Raw genomic sequence first — 16,153 nt, 5'->3', positions numbered from 1 at the left:
ATGGTAAACACACCTGAGTGCTTGATAGCTGAAGACTTCCACACCTTCCTCTGCTTTTTATTTCCGTAGTGTTTTTTTTTTTTTTTTTGTTACTGAAAGAAAGGGAGGTCGCAGAGGAGTTGGCAGGGACAGCCTAATAAACAGTCCTTCCATTCATAGTGCTGAGATGCAAAAGCCAGGGCAGTGGGATGTGCGGAACAGCTGAGACCATACAAAACCCCTTCAATGAGCTAATCTATTTACAGGAAAGCCCAGTTCACTCACCTCTTTAGAATGTACAGTGGAATAATGCAGTGTATATGCTGTAGAACATGTCATATTCTATTTTTATCAGCTATGGGCAGGTGATTCACTGTCTACCTTGTTATCCTCTGCTGTTCCATGCTGCGGATGCACAGTATCCATCACCCATAACCTGCACCCCAGAGGTTAAGTCATCAATAACTTTGCTGCTGAAAATATTGCAGAAGACTTGGAGGTTTGCGTAAGGTCCTTTGACTGGCTGTCCACGTCCCGCACCACGTCCACCCACCCCGCCTAACCCCTCCCCCGCTTCCCTTTCTCCCAACTTCTCCCGGATTTTTTTAATATCTTTATTCTCCTGTCACAGACAGGGGCTAATGGGATGTGTGGTCAAGATTTCAGGATCCATCACTGGCTTGCTGAAGAATTAGCATGGGCCCCATGCATCACCTGCCAGAGCTGTCAGGCCTGCTGTCTACTGCGCTTCATTATAGTGCTGGCACTGTGCTGCCTGTCTCCCCTCTGTGCTCACTTCTCCCCAGCCACAAACCTTGGTCGGGAAAAGAAGAAGAAGAAGAAAAAAAAAAAAAGGGCCCTACCACGCCCCTCAATGTCAACCCTGGTTACCAGCCACTAAATTAGGATACACTGTCGCGCTTTTTAGAAATTAGGAAGAGGAGCGGACAGAGCTTCTGTCTGCAGAAGATGCTCTTGGAGACAAGTGATTCTCCCTCCTTCCTCTTATCCTTTCTCTCCTCCTCCTCCTCCTCCTCACTGTGACATAGCTTCAAGTCTTTTTTTATCAGTAAAAAAGTCTTTAAAAACTATTAGGGTAATTAAGTAACATTTGGCCCCTGTCGTGCTGAAGGAACTATTTGATTACTCATGTCCCTCTGGTTGGGAGTAGTGGGTACTGCTCTCATTTTTTGGTGGCTAACCCCCTTGTGCCTCATTCAGAGCCTGGACCCAGAAACCCCCCCCCCCCCCCCGAGAGCCATTCTTTATGTCTCCACTGCAACACAGATTAGGCCGGCAGCGCTAAGAAGGTCACACTGAAAATGAAGAGAGCAAAGCAGGACTACAGCTGGGGACCCTGCCCCGGTCCTTTCCTTCTCCTTCTTATTAGCAAATCAAAGGTGCCTCCAGAAAGATTCACACTCCTCACCTGATTTTGTCCTTTTTCGCTAATCACATAGGCACTTTGCCTTGACTGACAGTTTTCTTTATAATTGGCCCATGATCTGGCAAGGATCTAATAACCAGAAAATCCCCTCTGAGGGTCCGCCGGGCTTGGGCGACCTGTCTACACACACACCACACACGCACACACACACACTGCCTACACCATCCCCCTAACACCATCTGCAAAGGGCCGTTGCCATGCCACACTGTTTGTGCATGACAGCGGCGAGCTAATCTTAACGTTCAATAATGGTGTGAATATTCAATGAGCAGCCCAGGCAGAGGATCCACAGTAGCACACTCTAATTACTGTTCATTTGCCAGAGTATCAAAGCCTAATTACTGTTCACTTTAATGCTCTAGAGGAAAGGAGAGGAGAGTCAAGGCAGGGTTAGGGGAAGATGCCCTCGAGAGATCAGTCAGTCAGTCTTTATCTATGTCTTTCGCTGTCTCTCTGCAAGCAGCTTGTTCATTGTCTCCGTGCGTGCGATCGCTTACGTCTGTGAACACCCCGCACGCAGACTGTGTGTTTTAATGTGCGAGCAAACATTCAGAAATTCTTCAAACAAACACGTTAATCAATCACAGAGACAGCTTGGAGGAGAGGGGGAAAAAAAAAAAAAAAAACACAGAGAAGACACGAGAGCAAGAGACGAAAGCAAGAGACAGGGTCCATAATCCCGAGCTTATTGTTTCTTTTCTCTTCTTTATCTGTTTAATGTGTTTTGGGTAAATATCAGACAAGAGAAGGGAGGGGACTGTCGTCATATTGTCTTTGCCATCACCAGAAGAAAGCTTGCTTTTTTTTCCCTTCTCATCCCTCTCACCTAATCCTGACAGAAGCCACCACAATCACTATCTGCCACCCATTTGACAGTTTCTGTCACCAATTAGCAGCTAAATCAGCATCTCCCCAAACAAGAAAACGAAGCAATTTATATGTCTATTATTTAGCGCTTGTCTAAGTGGGTTTTCTTCTCTTTTCATTCACACTCTTACTCCTTCACATTAGAAAACAGACTGCAATGCAGTTGGCGGCTCGTTGGTCCTCTCAGATCTTCAGCGCCCCCCCCACCCCCCACCCCACCTCGGCACAGGAGGCCCCTATGGGCGGGGAACAAACCCTGTCTACCCCTATCAGGAAGTTTGTCTCGTGTATTTTCTACCCCTTGCTCCACAAAATTTACAAGGCATCGACAACCCCTTTAATGAGGCAAACCAAGCTGTTCGCCGGCTTTTCCCATGATAGGATGTTAAATGAAAAGCTGTGTGCAGCATGCGCAGTTTGTTATCATTCAATCTGCTTGAGACCACAAACTGGTCATTATCCAGCCATTATTTTCCTTGATTTACAATCACGGGTGGAGGAGGCGATTGCTGTGGCTTGTTCTCCCCTCGGTGGAACGGATGGGAACCAGCTTGAAAATTTGCATTTACATGATCCGGCTGAGCAGCTTATTAGATCTGGATATTTATTTTCCACTTAAACCGATGTTTGATTACACTTTAATAAAGAACAAGAAAACCACTGAGCTGGCTGTGACTAACTGTTCCTGCCCAGTGGTTTCTGTGGGATTTTGTGTAATGAAATGAGACGGACAAAGAAGATAAGGAAGCTTAGATAGTTTATAACACAGATGCAGATGATTTGCAAGACAAGAAGTGGGGGATGTAGAGGAAAGACCCTGTAAAAATCACACCAATTCCCTCAGCACAGCTAAACTGTTACTGTCAGAGAAAAGGTAATCACGCAGGATAACAAAAAGATTCTGAAACAGTATTCACATCGAATAGAGATACTTCAGGTTGGCTGAGCCTGGTGTTTGGAGAAAAATACCAAACATCCACCCTGTAAAATATGTCATGATCTACAACACTGGCTACAAACACCACTGTTAAGTTGTCTCTGTGCGGCAACAAAGTGTAACAACTGAAAAGGAGACTGTACAGGAGAAAAGGATTTCACCCGTATAGTTTCACTCCATTGAGCTTTCAGTACTGTATTTGAATGAAATATAAAAACTGGGTACAAACTATTGGGAGGAAAAAAAAAATTAATTGAATAATAATTGCCTCTATGCCATATTTAAACCTACATTCTGTCATAACAAATAGATCCTAAATTGCTTAACAACTAAGGTAGAAGCTGGCTGTGTACATATGCTCAGAACAACTGCTGCACATTACATCCTTCATATTTTTACATTTTGTACGCAACCCTCTAAATTAATCAGAGCTTCCAATAATTTGCAGTGTTGCAATCACAACAGTTAATGGTAAATCAAGCGGTCCTGACCGGAACTTCAACTCACATTGTGCACTGTCCCTGAACGCGTCAGACCAGTGCTACTGATGAGAGGCTGCTAACTATGGGTTTACACTTACCTTAATGAAGGTTTCATTACAATGACAAGGAACAGTAGAATATATAGTAAAGTCATACACGACATTAACAAAAAACAAGAATATCTGATCTGATAGGTTGGTACGTTCAAATAATACATAGGCATATAACATAAATCAGTCTGCGGTTAGAGATGCTGATATAGTGTTTCAGGACTGTTCTATGACACCACTAGATTGATTTTGTAGCAGTGAGGTAAAATATATTCATAGATGTATTTATACATAAAAACTACTACTACAACAAAATCAAAAATCTTCCTTCTTCCTTCATTTCTTACATTACACTGGCTGGTACCTCCTAATTTAAAAATCCCAAATTTACCAATACACACACACATTGTTGACTACCGGGCACCAAATGTGTTCATACATCATCATTGTATCTGCAGTGGATAGTTCAAGTTTCCACATCCCACGTGTGTAAGTTGCATGTTAGACAGTCACTGGCTTTCATGTCTTTGAGATCTAAAGGTAGGGCGCACGGAAAACTTTCCTTCTTCGGCAGGTGAATATACATCATTCTAACATAAAGTATAAATTAGTATCATAGTTAAGCTGAGCAAAAATTTAAATTCTCTGGAATGGCCATAAGTGGCTTCTCGATTGAATTTCCAGAAATTACACACTTTTTTCATATAGTTCCAAAATCTAAACTTTTGTCTAAAATAAAGTAAATATTCAAATAAAAATAAAAATGACCCTAACAAAAAAATGACCCCAATGGTGTGTACGTGTCTTTAGGGCCAAAAGGTAAAAACTTGAGGGTGTTTGTTATTGAATAACTATTGACACTGACTGTACAAAGAAAGAAATCCAGTCCCACCTGACAGGACATATGGGACTATAAAACAAACGAGTATGTCAGCCAAAGCAAAAATGGAAAATATTATGAGACTACAAGCCATAATTGCTTATGGACATTTGCTTTAAGCCAACTGATGTTACACTTGACTTAATCAATATTTGCCTTAAGAAGCCATTTATAATCAAGTCACAGTTGATGAATAAGTCACAACAGTAGCTTGTATCTCTAGTGTAAAACAAAAGGTCGTGATCCGTGACGGGGGAGGTGTTTCAGTGGACACACTGGCTCATTTCTGCGCTTCAAGATGATGCATGGCACCAAAACAAAAGACTTATTAACGACACAGATGGGAGGCGGAGCATCTTGCAGACAGCTAGCGACAAAAGGTTAATATCCAACGCTTTCTAAAATCATAAACTTGAGTTAGAACTTCACAGTGGACTCCAACACATATACCTTTCTCCCACATAAACACAAACATATAGACAATTCCTGTAACTAGTGCTTGTTGTCCACCGAGCAACACAGGCACACAGAGAAAACGCAGAGGTGAGCCCTTGGCCTGGAGTAGCCCTCATTTAAGACGATCGACAAAATCAATAAAGTGAAGTATGTTTCCTCGCTCTTTTGGCTCCGTTCCCGTTCCTGAAGCATTCCCTCAAGTAAACTACTCCAGCTGAGTTCTATTACTGCAGCTCTTCCCCTACGTGTAAACATCCTCAACTGCTCTGTCTTCCCCTCAGCAAATAAAAACTCCACCAGCACAAACTATATGGTGTTGTCTTAATGCTTAACACAGCTCTGAAGAAACAATGAGAGAATGATGTTAAAAGATCGTTCTAGATTCAAACACATAATGCTCTTACACATTGGACACAGTGCAACTTGTACCCCAGTGCAAGTGTAATTAAGAAAATAAACATCGTTAATATTAGCTGCTGATGGTGTACGAAGGTCTGAATGATTTGTTAAAAAACTAAAATGTAGCTTTTTGGAAGATAACCAAAAACAACATAAAAGATGTAAATTAAAAGCAATAGTCCAACATTTCTGAAAAAACACTTATTCACCTTATTGCTAGGACAGAGTGCAGATGAGAACATTGATATCAATCTTGTATCTGTACAGAAATATCAACACAGAGCGAAAGAGACACCAGGTCCAAGTCCAATTAAGCATTTCAATTAAATACATTTACCTGGAGCTGTAGTTTGTCAGATGAACTAAAACTAAATTATGTTTTAACTTTTGAAGTCACAAAGGTTTAGATTAGCAGCTAATATTCGACACTATAAACCAAGAGAAACTGGATTCCTCACTGATCAATTTAAAGCCTCTTAATATGATAATATATAATAATAAATGTTTGATCTCTTTACTGGTTATCTTAGTTCAGCATTAAGATAGTTCAAAGGTAATAAAAACCACCTCTCTACACCTCAAATGCTACAAATAAGTTCATGTAATGAAGCAGAATTGGAATTATTAGAATTATTCCTAAGTTGTGGAAGCCAGTGAGTCAACAGTGTATTTGTCATTTTACACTGTAATTAAATCTATTTTATTAACACTTGAAATAATTTAGATACAACTTCCTGCCTGTGGTGAGTGTGCAGCCATGTAGCCCCTGGTAAAACTAGACCTTGTTCTTTCTTTTAGTGTAAACAAACATGATATAAAATGTGAATTTCTCGTCAGCAAATGTGGAAGCTTAATTTGGAGCCAGGTTCTGTATTAATGGCCCCATCAGTTTGCACTGCACATCAGCCTTGCACTATTTCCCATATACAGTACCTCTATGTTATAAACTAAAACATAAAATGAAAAGACAAAAATACCATAATCTTTTAAAACAGGATGCTCCACTACAAAGGTTTCCTCACATACCCTGAAGAAAGCCTTGTGCTGAGCATTCAGGAGTTTCAATAAATGTCACATAAAAGAAAAAGGTGCTGCTTTGTCTCCTTTTTTTATTCTCAATATGCCCAATTAGCTACACCTTGCCGGCAATGCACTCTCTCCATTGGTCACTGTACAAATGGGAGGGAGAGTGAATTAATCTTTGGATCTGAAGTCTTTGACTTACATAGACCTCCCTGGGCTGCATACACATCAACATAAAAGTGAATCAACACTAAAATATAGACCAAACACTAAAATGTAGTATTCCATTTTTGTCAGTGAAATGTGTAAATTCATTTCGGAAAACAAGAACTTTACTGACACGTTTGTGAACTGGCTAGGTTTTTTTTTTTTAACAAATGTAAAGTAGAGGCTGCTAACCTTTATAATGTACATTCAGGACCTGGTTCAAGGGCTTGTTATGTTTACTTATCAGCCCATATGGCTCAGTAGGTCTGTGCTTTAACTACCAGTAGGCACAGTATGTTGTTATCATGCACATGTATAATTACATGTCTGAATGCACAAATACAACTTTGTTATGTTAAGGCACAAAAAATGCACAATGATTCGGTTGGGTTTAGGGTAAAATAGGTAAAACAAAGAACAACACTGACTAAATGTGGGGCTGTAGGTCAGTTGGTAGATCAGTTGTTCACAAACCACAGGGTCAGTGGTTTGATTACCAGTCCCTGGGCAAGACAGTGAACCCCCAAGTTGTCCCTAGTGTCTGCTACTTACTTGTACTGTAATTCACTTTGGATAAAAGTGTCTGCCAAATGATTAGTTGTATGAGACTAAAGTTATAATATTGCTTCATATCTGACACAGGAACAAAGCAGATTTTCTTGTTGCCTGTGTTTGTACTGGCGATTTAAAGTGTGGATGCTACTTTTACATTCATTCTCAAACATTTGGGGATGTACATTTAGTAGCTCTGTTGAGAAAAACTTATATAAAAAGATGAATTCTCCTGTCAATCTGGAACTAGAGCCAGGAGGATATGATCTTAGTTTAACATAAAGTGTGGACATGGGCCAAAAGATACAAATGTGCAAAGCTTACAAATTATAATTCATGTTTGACTAATCGTACACAAACACACTGTGGAGTGGGCTGTCCACTAACATGCTGACCTTTTGGTTCGACCCCTGGCTCCTTCTGTTTAAAGTTTCCTCGTACCCCAAGCTGTAGCACCTTAAACATCATCAGTACCAATGTGCATCTCCTGACTGCATTTCAATTGCTCTCTACCTGTCTGCACAATGATAGTATAGTTCAACCTTAGAATCTGTCTACATTACTATGAACGCTCACTGATTAATATGCTCTTTGCAAAACTTAAACCCTGCACATGTCATTCAGGCCAGACAGCAGAGCAAAACACAGTAAGGTAAAAAATATAAGCAAAACTAAGTTATTCAGCTGTTGGCTTTGGCTTCATATTCACCGTGTTGAAACAACAGTGGTATCAAACTTCTCATCTACCTCTGCAAGAAATCGAATAGGTGCAATTCCCACAATGTCCAACTATTCCTTTTAGCACCCAATTATATTCACTGAAGAAAAAAAAAAAGCAATCAGCCACTAAAAAAAAAGAATTGCAGTGTCACTGTCCTTACCATTTCTTATCAAAACTGATGTGTATGGAAATGTTGCCTTCATTGTTGCCTGAATTCCTGTGGTTCTGGCCACAGACACATTTTGCTGCATCTGCTCCGTATGAAAACCAACGTCAAAATACCTTTCTGCTGTGTTCTAATAAGTACTCTTTGAGGTGTGGGAGATGACGGAGGGAAACAAAGCTCGAGTCTGCCAGGTCAAATCTTTGGGTTCATAGACCCTGAGGAGGTAAATTGATTGTTGAGTGTTAGGGGAGGGGTAGGAGGTAAGCATTTAACTGCTGACAGACAAACCCTGGCCCTGCAGGGGAGAGCAGGAAGCACATTGCTTGACATAATTTCCACAGGCCTGTGTTCCACAATCCTCTTCCGTTCAATGGGGCAAGACCCTGTGCTTTTGTTACAATTAACCTATTAGAAGAAGCCTTTCATTCACAGGTGATTCCATACTCCCTTGCGTGCCTCAATAACACTATTTGGATCTGTGGGACTATGGCCTACAGACATTTGCCAGATGAATTCTGTTGAAAAGCAGAAGATGTTTCATCAAAAGCGATAGTTCAGCATGGGCTCTGTTCTATCAAAACTTAAGCACATTTTGTTGAAATAAACATTGGCCACATTGCGTATCCCTCGTTGTCTGGAGTAAATGAGTTGTTTCTGCAGTGTATATGTAGGATCTGGCCTACAATAAAAACAAATGACTGTTACTCTTGGTGAAAAACATAAAAGTATTTAAAAATTGACCCCAAGGGTCTGCTTTGTCTGTGGCTGGAGGCATTATTATACCCTGGTTGTCACAAAGTACCCCCTCAGGTCATTACTCCCGGGCAGCTACAGATCCTTTGGCAGACAGAAGCTGAGCTCCATTATCTGGGACGCAGAGAGGGGCTGAGTGGAGCAAAGAGGAGTGAGGAACAAGGGGGACACACTGGACATGGATCTGAGGAAACAGAGATGTAGCAAGAGATGGAACTGTTCTGATGTGATGCTTTCTGGGGCCTCGCCCAAGCCTGGAAGCTGCCCATTTGGGACAGGTTCTACTGCTAGCTGGCATGTGCCGGCAGAGAAAAAAAATTAACCCAATCAGGAACATAATTGCATATTTTTTCATCTGCTTTTCATTTGATGCATATATTCTCTTTCGTTAAATTGTTTCCTTCTCGCAAGTTCCAGCCCATTGGTGTGCAGATGAGAGTGATACGCTTTTTTTTTTGTGTAGTAAATCAAAGCACAATCCTATTGCAAAATACATCAGTATTATCTTACTGAGGCCAAACAAAGGAATGTGTGTCAAACCGCACAGCCATCACAATGCCTGGTGCATATTGCATACTAAACATTACATTAACTATTTAAATTCAAAGACAGCGCATTTATCAAAGTGCTTTCCATAGGTATTTAGTCAGTCAAATGGTGGGTTACAACAAGTCCTCCAACTTTAACGCCCACAGGGGTTGTACCCTCTTTTATATCCCATTGAACTGTTTGTTGTACTAGCACGGCCACATTGACCCTGCTGACCTTTTGGCGATCACTCGTTTTGTTGCTATAATTTGACATTTAAACTGTGCACGCACACCGTCACCCAGCCCAAGTAGGCTCTTAAACTTTGTAAAGTCTAAATACCAAGTCGTGGTGTAATGTTCACTGCAGCTGCCAGATGTATCCTTTGCTCGGTACAAACAACAAGACATTCCAGTCCATTGGGATTTAAAATTAGGAAACAGTTTTGACTTTTCAAGGTGTTTACATAAAAATTTGGGGTCGCTGATTAAAGGCAACAATCCCACAATACAACAGTACCAGCAGTAACAGAACATACTCGGTATGTTCTGAGTTTCACAGTAGAGCAGATGTAATAAAGATTCAATATGATACGGCCTTACTATTACTATTACTTTTGTTTTTTTGGTCCACTTGGTGGCAGCAGAAAAACCGGTTAACAACTCTGACTTAACATTACCTTCTAAATCTTAAGTGGGGAACATCTTAGCAGGCAGTTGCCTACAGTATTTACACATAGATATGGAGGAGTAGAGTTTACTTAATTGGAATCTCTGTAACTGTACTGTATAACAGTTAGTTGCTAAATTTATCCAATTTTATCTTTCTTCATAATTACTATACCATGTAAGGTTGCCTACCAATAAAACATATCGGGTGCTAATACATGGCTTGCAGGAGAAATCAACGCAATAACTCAAAAGACACTAAAATGCTCAAGCTGACAGGAGCTGCAGAGACAGTAATAACAGTAGAACTCTGTCAGTAGAAAAAAAAACCTTTAAATCATATAGTCATGTGATCCATCATAATGAAAATATTGATAATTGCTGCTTTAAATTAATGCAATGGGTAATTTCCAGGCTCCTGTTGTTATACTTAAATTGGTGGACAGTGTATAAAAATGGCAATAATTCTAGACTAGTTGTTGATTTTTCATTAATTCAGTACACGTTAACGGATCTGTATCTATATACATGTATCTTAATGATACTCCTTTCAACTTCAATATGATAAAACTTTATTAGTTTAAATATGCTTAATATTACACACTGGACTTTACAGGTAATTAGGAGAAGTAGAGGTTTAATTGATAAAGTTGCTTCTAGATCCAAACTGGTTATGGTAGTATTTCAGAAAAAAAGCAGCTTTCTGTTTTATGTAATTAAATCTCACACACAAATTGATTTAAAGCTAATCATGTGAATCCAATCTGGCCAATTTATGTAAATTTGCAACTGTGAGAAATTCCAACCGTGGAGATGTAGTTTTTGTGTAATCATTTCGATTTAGAGACGGCAGAACCATCATGTCACTGTGTACGCATTGAATCTCTCTCCCACTTCCACAGAATCACATGTGCACGTCAGTCCGTCAATCAAACATGACAGCTATTTACACACACTGGCTGTGATGAAAGGTCTGGGTTCTATCACTCAGGCCCCATTCACCTAAGAGAATGGGAAAGAAGACAGACAAAGCAGGAAAAAGGCCTATAAATTTTTATATTCATGGCTGTCTCTGATGCTTTCCTATGGCAAGCGCACTGATGTGCACACAAACTCGCAGCAGCTACGCGGATGTGCGTGAGCACGAGCAAAGTTACAGTAGAAACAGAGACGCAGACACACACACACACACACTCTTACTAATACTGCGGTGCAGGTCTTTGATGTTCAAGGTGCTGTATCTGTTGTGCATGTCTGTCCTCTCAAATCATTTCCAGCACTGGGAGTAAAAACATGGAAACAAAGGCAAACAACATATTCAAAAGTGTCAAACGACACATCTAGTGTTTCATGTTAGCTGGATGATGGTGACATGGAAGCAGATTTAGTCAGTGAAGACGCAGGACAGGCTAATTGACAAGGAGCTGGTGCAGGAGGTGAGAGGTTAGAAAAAGCAGAGAGAATCCATCTCTGTAGAGAACAGTCCATCAGCAAAACAAACTTGTTAGATTTTAAATAAGGTTTCAAATTTACTATTAAACATGAAAATAGGCTCTAAATTGACTGAATGGACTAGTGGTGTCTGTCAAAAACCAAGTGAACCAATTCCCATTTGTTCAAATCAATCATCGACAATAAATGTTGAAGAAGTTTCAAAGGTCTCAAGTTTGAGACTTAAATGGACACAAATTGTGATGAAAAGGTGTCACATGATGGCCATTTTTACTTTGTGAGAGTGTGTGAAAATTAATAATAATATATGAAATCTTGCCTTAGACAAACTGTAGAACTACAAAATGAATCTCAAGTCACACATCCAGGTTAGAGAACAGTTCTTTAAATCTGCATTATTCAATATTAATATTCGAGATTTGATCTTCAATCTACATTTGATGGACGATAATTGAATAAGCTAATGCAATACTGCATTCAGGTTTGAAAACCTTGTTTTATTATTTTATTTAGTGGCTCCAGTGCTAATATAAAAACGATGTAAGCTTAGAAGCCAGCCCTTGTTTTTTTTTAATTCTAATTATCTTCTAATTATCTTAATTAGAAGCCTATGTATATTACATTGCTTTGTCTTAAGACTGTAGTGTATTATGGTATTTTTAGGAGCCTGGTGCCATATGCAGCCTATTTTCTTCATTTTTGGTGGAATAAATATCATCACAACAATTATTTAGCTGTATATGGTGATTGGACAAATTGTAAACAGTCTGCTTATAAAGCACTTTTTATCCAAAGTGCTTTTCAATGATGCTTCACATTCACATACTCACACATGCAGATGATGGCAGCTGTCATGCAAGGTGCCCACATGACCCACCAGGGTCATCTTTGGGTTCAGTGTCCGTGGACAACTGGTTTACCAAATGACTTGCTCCACTGATTCTTCTAGGCTGGCTGTACATTACAGTCAACGGCTTTCAGCTGGTCCCTTCAGGGGTCACGGAATATGGCATGTGTTTTTTTGCCAGATGCACTTCCTGCCACAACCTTTTGTCCGGGCTTTATAAGCAGACCGCTACCAAGGTTGTCCTCGGTGCCCTTGGTGAGGCGGGATTCGAACCCGCTGCCTTCCCGCTGCCAACCCTATGCTCTACCAAGCCACTAGGCCCCCTGCTGTACAAGAAGACAGAAATCCAGGTTGTGGATCCTGATACATCAAGACACCTGCCAGCTGTGGCTGAAAACAATGTCGATAAGAGTAAGTCTGAAAGAAAAGATTAAAGCAAACATAACAAAATAAAACAAAAACAATATGCTGAAAGACACTTAAACACATCTTAGAGGTCACAGAAATTGCATAGTTATGGGATAATTCTCTATGAGTTACAATTTACACCATTTAGATTACACATTTGTATCATTAAGGATATAAAAATATTGACTAGTACAGCTTTAAAATTATATCTTCAGCATATTTTCTCATTTTTTCTCAAGATAAGATATTTAATAAAGCACATCCAGTATATCATGGGCAACCAGTCTAAGCTTTCAAAAACTATATTGCACATATTGGCACATATGTACGCTTATATAAAAGTACAGAAATACCAAACACAAGTTTAGGTTTATTACGAAGTGGGATTTGACCACCAAATCATAAGTACATAGTCAGTAAATATAGAAACAAAATTTGTGTGACATTATGTCAAAACATTATGTGACAGTATCCCTATCAGATTATGTCTGAGTCTTACTGGTGTGTCAAAAACATTGATTGTGGGATACAGATGGTTTAAATCAGTGATGCAAACATTGTTAACAAGTACTGCTGAAAGATGGAATTTAACATTTTTTTTAATCAGCGTCGGGTGGACCACTTCAATGAATAATACCCTAAATGGGCAGTACTGGTCTTTTTGATGTTTTAGCCAATTAGCCACAAATCACATATACTAGTCAATAAAGGAAACTCGAATTGTCTTCCGCCCCTATGCGTATACCATGAATCCCAGTATTACCCCTTCAGGATCTTCTTCGCTTCACTTGGGTGTCCAACTTTAACAGTTCCAACACAGCGACTTCCATTCATTTTACTCCTCTGCTTCTCCAATCCCCTCTTTGGCCTTGTTGACTCTGCAGTTTGTCTTGGTAATTTCTTCCCAATGTTCATTTCACTTTCTCACCATAATTTGCTCCACCTGTTGCGGGTTTTCTCTGCGGTTTGCTGGCTAGTGCTAACACTGCTTTCGTCCACGTGGGATTTCAGCATGATGTTGGTAATGCAGGAGGGAGGGCATTGCAAATTCGTTATTTATTAAGCAAAAGTGTCAGATTTTAGATTTTTTTTTTGCACAAGCCTATTTTAAATAGAAAGAACAGTTCATACGAGACTCGCTCAGAACCGTGACAAGCAAGCCGAACTGCTCAGATTTTCTACTTGAACTGCCCCACCTCTATTCTCTATACCAACTTTCTTTATTATTATATTATTCAAACGTTTGTAGCATGTAATTTTCAATCTTTTGCTATAACCTTTTTTATACACTCCTTGACCATTTTGTTACTTCTGATTATGAAAAAAAAACAAAAAAACAATTGTACTAGCTGAACGTGCAGTGAATATTACACTAAGTTGATGAAGAAAAATGTTTTATTCATTTTGGAATTTCTAAATAAGCAGATGCAAACTTTTGCATCCAACTGTACGTGACCCTGTCACTGTCACTAGTGACAGCACTGAGCTGAGCAGCCCTGCATACGAGAGAAAATATCCCTGCCATCTGTTACATAGTTGTATTAACTTTTTGCAGACAGGGTTTCTCCAAAGGACATGGTAAATTCTCACGATTGGCATTTGTGGTTATTTGTTTTCTTATACAAATGGATTTCCTACCATTTAGTGTGTTATTTTAGATGTCATACTGTAAAAACTTGCGAGTCAAGATAATAAAGAACCACTGCACTATTTAGGTCACGTTTTAACACAGGACATCCTACAGCAGATGTGTCTGCAGTAAAGGAGACTAGCTGTACCTGCATTTTTTAAGTGGTGGCCGACATGCACAGTTTCTTGGTTCTTTCTTTAAATGCTGTTGGTTTAAACAGATTAGTAATGAAAAAACAAAAGCAAAACCTCTATCCCTAAATGGAATTCATAAATTTGATCAGTGACTCCCTGCTAAATGACAGCTGTGACTTTCTGTTCCAGTAATAACTGTTCACTTCTGTGTAAAACAACACAAAGGCATCCATCTCACACCATGTGCCAACACAGGCTTCAGAAATGATAATGAAATTCCTTAAAGATGTGAAGGAAAAACAACTGTGTGTATATGTGTGTGTGTGTTTTATATAAATCTTCTCAGAAAATAATAATAGATCCTGAAAGAAATTTGACGATTATTGGCTGAGGGGAAACTTTTCAAATAAACAGGTTTATGGTAAGTCATATCACTTGGCAGTTGATCATCATGATCACTCCAGGATTGTCCCACAAGGTGGCATATTTATTAGTATGCAACAGATGGGGAGCATGCATTTTCCTCGCTAAGGCTTGTGAAATTGGTCTTTTGGTAGCAGTATAAATATGATGAACTGTAGCCTATAACAGGCACTGGATCCCACACAAGGACAAAACGTCCAAATGAGCAGTGAAAGTCTTGTTGTAGCTGCTTTACAGCAGTGCCATCAATGATTGATCTACACCCCGCTGAGCCACTACAGGAAACAAAGTATAGAGCCTATAATTTAGCTGAAAAACAATGCATGACACCGTTGCCTTGTACAACACAAGCATTCCCTGGTGCAGATAGATCATTAAACTAGCAGGCGCTTTGCAATACAGTGTAGTCAATGTCACTGAAAAGATGGGACAATAAAGTGAGGTAGGGGGTTGCAACAGCAGGAAGAGAGCATGGAGATGTATTAATGTCACATAGGCTTTAGCCTGCCTCCTTAAGCCCTGCAAAGAGTCACCCAAGCCAATTTCCATTATCATATTGATTGAAATAGTTCATCATAGTGTAATTTTAGGTTTATCGCCACCCGGTCGGGAATAAGACCAAAGCATTATCCAACAAAAGCTATTGTTCCAGGGGACATTTTGCTGTTCCAGTTCATTGATGGAGTTGATTAAGTTTAAATGAAGCAGACACTGGATAAAAGTGAGGGTATTGACCAGCGTGCGGTGTGCCATGCTTGAAAAACGCCCGATACATGCGGAAAAGCAAGATTTGCTAAATGCTCTAATCTTCAATCAAATCTAACATCAATACAGACGAAGTTTGGTAATGAGAGATTCAATGAAGCATGCAGTAGAGAGAATTAATCTCCCTCGCCTAAACTGAGTTCAACTTTGAAGCTTGCTCCTCAGGATAGATAGTTATCTAAATGCTAAATAAGAAACGTATTGTACTTTTCACAGCATACTAATCATTTGTTCATTTTGTCTCCGTTATTTGTTCTCTCACACATCGCGGTTGTTGATCTGGTGATTAGATCAACCTTGGAGAGCGGGAGGGAGAATGGAATAATGAGGCTGCTAGAAGAGGGGTGGGGGGGGGTGGTGGTTCATACACGGTGGGCCA

Source organism: Channa argus, chromosome 8 (assembly GCF_033026475.1).
Source record: "Channa argus isolate prfri chromosome 8, Channa argus male v1.0, whole genome shotgun sequence".
NCBI classification, from domain to species: Eukaryota; Metazoa; Chordata; class Actinopteri; order Anabantiformes; family Channidae; genus Channa; species Channa argus.
The sequence above is the reverse complement of the archived record's forward strand: the minus strand, read 5'-3'. Positions refer to the sequence as shown.